This window comes from Trachymyrmex septentrionalis, unplaced genomic scaffold (assembly GCF_001594115.1).
Source record: "Trachymyrmex septentrionalis isolate Tsep2-gDNA-1 unplaced genomic scaffold, Tsep1.0 scaffold128, whole genome shotgun sequence".
NCBI lineage: Eukaryota > Metazoa > Arthropoda > Insecta > Hymenoptera > Formicidae > Trachymyrmex > Trachymyrmex septentrionalis.
The window spans coordinates 668,103-678,603 of NW_017304417.1; the positions used below are offsets into that span (position 1 = coordinate 668,103).

At 30.5% G+C, this 10,501-nt stretch overlaps 1 pseudogene; it reads right to left on the reverse strand.

Moving 5' to 3' along the window:
• Nucleotides 1-3,555: 3,555 nt before the first annotated feature.
• Nucleotides 3,556-10,501, reverse strand: part of LOC108756516 — an 8,020-nt pseudogene continuing 1,074 nt past the window's right edge.

Below are 10,501 nucleotides of genomic sequence, written 5' to 3' on the forward strand. Positions count from 1 at the left end.
GATACTCATTTGTCGAAATTACTATTCTTGAGTTCACTCGATTTTGCAGAATAAAATTTGCCCAGTTAATATTGTTAGTCATCCAAGGGAATTTCCAAATGCTACATTCAATTCGTTTTAAATATTATTAGGAATTTTATTTCTAACATCGTAGACATTGAGGCTAATACAACGTTTTGTGATCAAACAATCCTAAGACACACGTGATATTTAATTAGTAATTAAAGCGACTGTAGGCGAAAAAAGATATTGGGTATACTCGTATTCAGTATTACAATCGCTCACTGAGCACTCAGTGAACGGTTATAGTACTGAATGCACCCATTATGTCGCAGTCAAAATAATATTAATAAAATGTTATGTTTATACAAAGTTTTATGTTTATACCAAAGAACAATTACAAATGTTATATTTTATTAAAAGAAGTTCTTTGTGATTCTAAACAATAAGTTTTGTTAAACCAAACTGTGTTATGTAGTAATACCAACGATAAGTTCTGTTAAATTGTATTACGTAAAAATAAGATTTTTTTTAAACTAAAATTAATATAAGGTATATGAATAAGGTTATACGAATAAAAGTATATTAATAATATGAAATTAATTAAGTACTTATTATTATGATATAAAGCTCGCTCAATTACATAAGTTTTATTGTTTAGTAGTTATTTCTTTATTACATTTACGCCTAGTTTATGCTTTAGTCTTAATTCTAAACTTCTAGATTCAGCTAATAGAGCTGCAGGCCTAACCAAAATCTGCATTTCATTGGTTGAATTCTAAAATTTTAGTGTTAGGACCAAAACATACTAGTCATTGGCTGCGTTCAGCAGATTCAACAGTTTTGCAACCGTTTTATGATTCGTCGCGCTGATTAAATTATACTTTTAGATTTAAATGAATAGTTCTATCTCAGAATCATAAAATTTTATTACAAAACTGTTATCTGCAGAACGCAATCATTACCTTGCATTACGTTGCATAATGATACTTTCCATTCAGCGCGTCACACGTTGCCTCGTCCGTCCGCGTCACAAAGTAACCAATCAAAACATCCTATTTTATTAGGTGCATTCAGTGGATGCATCCAGAAGCACGATCGTTTACTGAGCGCTCAGTGAGTTTTTGTACTTGTTTGGTCTATATTTTTAGTTCTAACATTCTAAGAAAATGGAAATTTCACGTGAAAATTTTCGGGCAATGATTTTTTACGATTACAAATGTAATCTAACTCCGAAACAATGCATCGATCGACTTCATTTGGCTTTTGGGATGAAGCACCATCCAATAAGACTGTTTATAATTGGTTTGCCGAATTCCAGTGTGGATGTACCTTTCTTAGTGATGAATTCCGTGAAGGTAGTCCATCCACGTCTGTTGTTTCCACTAATGTTGATGCTGTGCGTGAAATGATTGAACGAGACATATAACATACCGCGAGATTCAGGCATCCTTAGGCATTGACATGAAAGCAATACATACGATTTTGCATGATCACTTGAGCGTACGGAAAATTTGCAGTCATTGGATCCCACACAATTTGACCGAAGCTCAAAAACAGGCTCATGTTAAATGGAGCAAAGAAATGCTCAAGAAATTCAACCGAGGTCTGTCAAATTTGGTCTACAACATCGTTACTGGGGACGAAACATGGATCTATTCGTATGAGCCCGAAAGTAAACAATCCACTGTTTGGATATTTCAAAATGAACCGAAACTAACAAAAGGTGTTCGTTCACGCAGTGCTGCCAAGCAAATGATTGCTTGTTTCTTCGTTATACCAGACATGTGACAACCGCGGCTTTAGAGGATCGAAGGACTGTAAATACTGATTCGTATACAACAATTTGTTTGCCAGAAGTCATAAATGAATTGCGTAGAACAAACAGAAATCATCGCATCATCTTTCATCATGATAACGCCAGCTGTCACACAGCACGTCAAACTGTTGATTTTTTTATCCAATAGTAATGTTGAATTGATGACTCATTGTCCGTATTCACCTGATTTATCACCTAATGACTTCTTTTTCTTCCCAAATATTAAAAATAAGATGCGTGGTGAGCGATTTGAGTCGCCTGAAGCAGCTGTTGAAACATTTCGTACACTGATTTCTGAGGTTACAGCCTTAGAGTGGAAAAAATGCTTCGAAAATTGGTTCGAGCGTATGCAAAAATGTATCGATTTTAAAGGCGAATACTTCGAAAAACAATAAAGCCATTTACCGAATTTTACATGTTTTTTTTTCATATTGTTTGCAGAAACTTTTCCAGCAGTCTACGTATAATATAATGTAATGCCGTATGTCGAACGCCAGGGGACACCATTCCTGTCAGTGCGTTTACACTAAGAAAAGTGAACGTTGCTATATAGTTTACATCCACTTTGTCAGAGGGCAGTAGTGCGCGGCAGCATTTTGCGGTTACAGGTTTTGGGCCATCATGTCCTCTCTCAGGTTTCTCTCTGCTGCAATGCAAGCTTGCATTGCAAGGGTCCAAACAGCTCCACTGAACTATATATACACTGGAATGGGCATCGAGGAAAATTTGTAGCCACAATTGATTAGCCATTTTAGTTAGGACGATATTTGAGCGAATCAGAAGCGTTTGCGCGCGCGTTGCAATCGATGTATCGATCGATGTACTATCGATGTATGGAAATCTATATGAATATGAATGGTATATAAATAAAAATAATATCATTTCAATTTTATTAGTGCATTTAGTATTTTCATTTACATTCATTCGCGCATTGAGCTTTTAGGAACATTTGCATAGAAATATTTATTTTTATATGATTATCGAGAAGAGGAACAGTGGAAAGAAAATTGTAATTTTTTGCAAAAATGTGGAATAATATATTATTATTAACAATATGATTGGAAACAAGACCGTCTATATAAATATTCAAACTTTAAATACAAAGCGCCTTCCCGGTCCGAATGTTAAGATGTTGAACTACTATCTAATATACATTCAATTTAAATTGAATGTATATTAGATAGTAGTTCAACATCTTAACACTCGGACCGGGAAGGCGCTTTGTATTTAAAGTTTGAATATATTATTATTATTAGGCGTTAGAAACTCGAAAGCTCATTGTCGCAAACACCAAATTCCGCCACTGTTCCCGTTCCTGAGCGAGATCCCTCCATTTGTGACTCTCGTACCTCATTTCGAATAATATATTATTAATTTTAAATACTACAAAGTGTGAAAAGTATATACATGTTCGGTATATACGTACATAATGTGTTTATTTATACGCTTATTTATACATTTAAGAAAAGACAAGTCGCGATAGTTTCTTTCGTTTTCCGTTTGTCAGCGTTTCCGTAATCTTTTTGCCTTCATGAAACATTTTTATCCTAATATAACACAAAGATATTGTCTTTGTTAGCCTATATACGAGTATATGATTTTCCTCTTTTGACATATCAAATATGTGATTATGTAGTTCTGAAAACCAATTTTTCGTGACTAAATTGACAAATATTGCATTTGCTACAATGTAATTAAATCCAGATCCATATTTCTTGGTAACTCTCTTTGTAGCGTTATTTATTTGGATGTAAAGTTGTATTTTCATAAAGTTGTAGAGGAGTTCCACCAAATACTTGCTCCAGATGGTCTACGAGTTCCGGTCTAGCGATCTTTTCTTTCCGCATAAACTTCATCAAATTTTGTATAATAACTGCGGCACTTTTATCGTCGATCGACCAAATTCCTTTATTGTATTACGTTTTTGTTCTTTCATCATAATTACGAAGCTTATGAAAAGTGTAACTTTCGTCGCAAGCTTCATGGAGTACTTGCATAACAGTGATCATTTTATCTATGATGTGTTATTCTGGTTGGAGTACTTGATCTTTGTGACAATTCTTCATGATGAAGAATTATCGCAAATGTCACTTTCATTGCAGGATTTCAACTAAATAACAGTTTTTCCAGAACAGATATCTTTTCCTGTAACTTCATCAATCTCCACTTTTGGAAGAATGTAGTGCAATCGAAGTGCAGGTATTTTAGAGCTTAATTTACACCGTTTTTTTTATCGAGCATTAGGATTACACTGTAATACATAACAATGCTGCTTTAATATCTTGCAAGTTGTGTGATTGAAAATGGTTTTAAAATTGAGACTAACATTTATCCGTCCATCCCACGAATTATTAGATTTTGAGTTATTTTTTTCTTAAATGAAACCAAGGTTTATGTGGCTATAGTCTACTCACGTTAACCTATTGCTATTTTATACAACTTACTAAAAAGACTGAAGCTTTTAATATATGGCCGCTTATTGTAGTAACGTAGTTACTGTTAAGGTGCGATCATAATAGAAGAAATAAGGAATAGGGAATTAAATATTAGGAATTAGGAATAAGATATTACACATAAGTTATAGTTCTGTTTACAATAAAGAGAATAAGCTATAAGATAATAACGAATAGAGATTATTAAGTAGAAATGGATAACAAATTAATGCCACTTCTGATTATAAATATACATATTATATCATTAATATTGATGCATATTACAAAAAGAAAAATTAAAGTTCATAAGAAAAGAACAAATCGGCGATGGTGGGTGCATCCGATTAATATTCGACGTAATATATTAGGTTATTTTTACACTTTGTTTTAAGAATTAAAAGATCATCCTGATAAATTCTTTAAATATACAAGAATGTCATTAGAAATATTTAATAAATTGTTAATTAAAATAACACCATTTTTGGAAAAGAATAGCAGACGAGAATCTCTTTCACCTGAACATCGTTTAGCCCCATAACATTAAGGTAAGACTTAAATATAATACTTATTAAAAATTTATTTCTCTAATATGTTTAATTAATATATTAATAATATATTTTTTCCATCAGGTATCTAGCTACTGGAGATGATTCATCTATTGCTTTTGAATTTCATGTAGGAAAATCAACAGTTCATAAAGTAATTACAGAAACTACTATAATAGCAGAAGTACACTTGAATATGTAAAGCCACCAAATAAAACACAATGAAAGGATATAATTAACGGTTTTTATGAATATGCCTAATTGTTTGGGGACCATTGATGGCAAACACAAGATACAAGTTCCATCAAATACTGGTTCAATGTGTTTTAACTATAAAAAGACTTTTAACACATTTTACTTGTAGCCTGTGATCATGCATTCAAAATCACATTAATTGATATTGGAGCTTATGGAAGTGAGAGCGATGGAGGAATCTTTTTAAGATCATCTTTTGGATATAAGACATAAAGAAAGAAACATTTAATATACCCAAAGACGAAGTTTACCTTCCTAATTCCAATATAAAAAGTCATTACTTTTTTGTGAGAGACGAAGCATTCAAACTTTCTCATTATATGATGAGATCTTATCCTGAAAAAAATCTTACAGTTCAACAAAGAATATTCAATTCCAGATTATCTCGAGGCAGATGAGTAATAGAAAATGACTTTGGCATTTTAGTTTCGCGATGGCGATATTTGAAAAAGGAATAAACAATGTCTTAATGTTGACAAAATAATTGCAGCGTGTATAGCTCTTCATAATTTTATAGTAGTTGAAGAAAAAAATTTACGTTATAATGGAACACGATACATATCTAAAAAATTTACTAATTCGAAAAATAACAATGAAACTTTTGATAGATATTCAAAAAGCGAAAATGTATTAAAACAACTAGCAAAAACAAATGCTCATAGATCTACTGTTGAAACATATAATCTATGTCACAATATAAGTACTTGGATGATGAATGAAGGAAAAGTATATAGCAATTTGAATACATTTCTAGAGGTATGGAAATTTGGAATAATATTTAAAATGTACAAACATTACATTTTTTCTTTCTCTTTATGAATTTTTCTTTATTATAGCTTTCTTTATTATGTGAGTCATAAGGAAATACGCCTCACTTTAATATCTAATGCTGTTAGTAAAAAGATCAGTCTCTGCTGCTATTGTATGTATATTGCTAGATATCGCATATATGATACAAATTTAATTTGAGTAATGACATTTTTCATATTTTAATAATATATATAAAAACTACAATAAAATGATGACAATTACTATTTATTTATAATTATCATGCCATGATATCGGTTGCAATATTTACGGTTATGTTTTAGATATTATGTAAATAAAGATATTAAAGAAAATTTTAGATATTAACATATAGTGCATGTGTGTGTGTGTGTGTGTGTGTGTGTGTGTGTGTGTGTGTGTGTGTGTGTGTGTGTGTGTGTGTGTGTGTGTGTGTGAAATGAGTAATTGTGCTTTATTATGATTAAAGTTGTATGAAGATAAAGAATAGTCCTTTATTTCATTTCTTCTACAAAATTTGGATCTACATCATATTATATATTTAAGTGTAAGAAGCATTCATATGTTCGGTTAAAATAGTTATAAGTTTTATACGCAAGTTTGATTTGTGTGGTTCTTTGGCAGCTTGTAATTCTTTTAATATTACATAATGCATGATCTCTTGTTTTCTTGACCTGTTATTTTATCTGTAATTTTTGTAATAGAAGATGTTGCTGAATAAAGAGCTTGTATCATTATTTTATCTTTTTTTTTTTTGTAATGATGATGCAATTGATTTTAATGGCGATAGAGAGTACAGCAATCTTGATATTGAAGAATGTAATAATTTTGGTGAAGGTGATGAAGGAGATCTCATAAAATTTGGTTGTGAATTATCTTGCACCTTTGAACTACATAATTCATTTGAGAGAGAGGATGAACTAGAAAACAATTCCTAAAAATATTTTAAATATTTTTATTGAATTTGTCAAAATAATATAATATTTTTTTACAATTTTTTTGTAATGTTTATTATTTACAAAGTAGTAAAAAGAAGGCGCTGAAGTTGGCCTGCACTGCGAATACGGTTTCTAAAAATCTGAAAATCCCCTTAATTATTATTAAATAAATTATTATTAGAAATTTATCAATTCGCTATTAAAGTCAAAATAATTTTCTTTTTCATGTTTGTCTTTGTTTGATTCATCAAACAGGATGTTTATACATAAGTTTGTAAAAGTATTGAAATATTATATAAATATTGCAAACAAAAATAAAATAAAATTTATTATAACAAATAATTTGTACAAAACATTCTAAAATAATATTACTTTATAAAAAAAATTGTAATACTATTTAACAATGAAAACGTACTTTTTCTTTGTCATATGGTCATTCAAAAAAGTCATTGCATTATACAATTTCCATTGTTTACGTCCTACTCTTTCGCTTTCACTTCTGGTCTCAAAATCCTGTTTCTGTCGCTCTTTGGAATAATATTGTCGCAATCATTCCTATCGTCTTTTACAGTCGTTTACTATAAAGATTAGATTTTATAATATAAATATTTTTAAAATAATTTTTATGAAACTTAACAAAAAGATTGTTAAATTCATTATATCTCCTATTTCTTCCCATGATGTATCTTTTTTAGAAGAATCTTTAAAGTCTTTATTTCTCTTATCCTATAAATAGAGATATGATCGTATAAGTTCTATTAATAATTCATCCCCACTTTTACAATCTTGTAATAAATTGTTTATATCTTTATTATCAACACTGTTTTCTTTAATATCCTTGTCATAATCTTGACTTTTATCTACATATTGATGATCATCAGACATTTTGTAGCCCTATTCGGCCCTTACAAATTTCTAATTAAGAATACAATCACAGTATAAATTGGTATAAACCTTTAATGTTTTAACATCAAGAATCAAGAAAATCAAATCTGAACTTGTATCAAATCTCATTGATAAACATTAAACATGGAATAGATTTTTAACAGTATTCCTTGTTTCAAATCCTTATTCCTTTATTGTAGATCGAAGTATTGTTATCCGAAATTTAATTGCCAATTCCTAATATTTAATTCCCTATTCCTTGTTCCTTCTATTGCCTTCATCTTTAAGAAAATAGTTTGAACACAAAATAGATTTTATATTTTGTTTTAATCTTTCATGTTTACAGTTATGTTTTTCCAAAACGCATTTGATCAATCCACGATTGAGATCGATTTTGGTCTCAATAGAAATCTATTGTACAAGTATATGGATATGAATGGAATATAAACAAAAATAATGTCACTTTAATTTTATTAGTACATTCAATAAAATAACTTTAATAACTTTAAATACTTCATATCCTACATCGTTAACACATATAGAGGAATTGATAAATTTAATACAAAAATTCTTACGTATGAACTGAAATGCCTTTTTTACTTGTCTGCCCACACCCAGGCACACAGCCACAGTACATACAGTAGCGCAACTCCCTGTCGACACCTTTGATATTAGTGTTGGTCAAAATGGAGTGCGCATGCATGAAATAAGCAAATTACCTAACGTTGCCATGGTTACCACCTAAACTTCTTTCTCTTTTCATTTTTTTTTCACTCTGTCAAAACTCATTAGATTTATTCGCGTCGCACTCCAACAAATGCGTTGGAGTGAGTAAGAGCTGTTATAGGAGCATATTAGAGCATGCAACGTATACAAACGAATAAACCTACTATTACAATGAAATAATCTGAACTTAATAAAAATTAATAAAAATAAATTGTAAACATATTGAAAAATAAAGAGAAAGTGTAGAAAAATATTTAAAAAAATATTAAATTAACTTAAAAATGTATATTTTTGTATAAAGAAATATTATGTAATTATATATCTATGTTATGAGAAAGCTGAGAGATATAAAAGAAATTTATATACATGTATGTCCAAAAAATAAATTTAAAATACAATAAATAAAAAAAAATCCTTTTTGTTCGATTTTCTATGTTACTTTTGTTCACTTTTTCACTTTATCACTTTTTCACAAAATTTTTTAGACCAATCTCTCGAGATTTCTCACACAACATTTAACTAAATGGACAATACACGTAATACTTTCCTCTAAATTTCTACTCTGAACCATGTATGCTTGAAAGACAAATGTTTAAGTAGAACATTGAAACGCTTATTTAAATAGAGAGAGAGAAAGAGAGAGAACAATAAAAAAAGGGAGGAAATGAGACGGGGCTTGCTTATTTCACGCATGCGTATTCCATTTTGGCCAACATAAAATCGGAAGAGTTGCGCTACTGTATATACTATGACACAGCATTGTTGATGCTTTGCACATTTAAGAGTTTCGCGATTTTATAATCTTTGAAATATAACCTGACATACGATGCTGACATATGCGTCTTACTAAAGAACACTACGTAAGTGCGTATGAGCACCTAAAAGTTTCTGATTCACTCTTATGTTGATCAAATTAAAATGACGCTGATCAATTGGTGCTACGATTTTCTATGCTTCACAGCGGGGATGCCCATTCCAGTGTATATATATAATATAAGGTGAAGTACTCCCGTGGATGTGCAGTAGAAAAGTGAATTTGGGTAATATTTGATTGTGTTGCGGATCTGCTCTTTCAAAGTTCACGCGTATGTTTTTATGTGTGATCACGAGTACGTGTTTATGCGGGTTCGTAATACCGCATTTAAAAAAGCCAACGTTCACGCTAGTATAACGAAACAGTGTTGTTTTAATAATTAGCGATCGGAGCGATCGTCTTTCTGGAGAGAATTGTTCTGCTTTTTCCTTTCTGCACGTGTATACGCGTTGGAGTTTGCTCTAAAAAAGTTGCTTAAGAACCGAGCAAACACAGTTGTATACCATTAATGTAACATTTATAAATCCGAATATAACAGGTTATGTATCTAAGATGCAACATGTTGCATTCTCGTTAGTTGTAATTTTCTACTCAGATGAATAACAGAGACTATGTAACAATTATAGTATTTGCTACGTAGATGTTATAGATTGTTATATAATAGTTACATTTTTGTTGTGTAAACGTTTCAATGTGTTATATTTTTGTTATACAATTGTTTTGAATACATTATATATATATTATAGATATATTAATGCTGCTGGTAGAAATAAAATCGCTTGGAAATGCCCTTGATGGAAATAACTTGACTGAAAATCGCTAAAATCTTTATCAATTGACATATTTCAATAAAATTATATTGAAATCGTTTACTGATAAAGATTTTAGCAATTGCAGCGATTTTCAGCGATTTATTTCTATCAAGGGTCGTTAGTTAATTTTGTCACATCTTATTATAGCCTCATTTACATGTTCTCATGACTATCTCTATGTCATTGATGTGACAGATTTCCTAATCTGAATAGTCTTCACTGTAACGATTAATATCTCCATTACGGGGCAAAGCGATACTTTATTTAAATTCGTTTATTTCGTGCAAAAATGCATTGAATGAACTTAATCAACATCAGAGATAAAGGCTAAACTCAACATTACCACTTTTACATTTAACTAATTCCATAGAACAGCTTTTAGTATGCACTAATATAATTTGTAATGTAAGCGACTGAATTCTTCTATAGTAAATAATATCATCTCATTTGTCCGTAAATTCTCATGATTCAAGTACAAATAGTCACGCG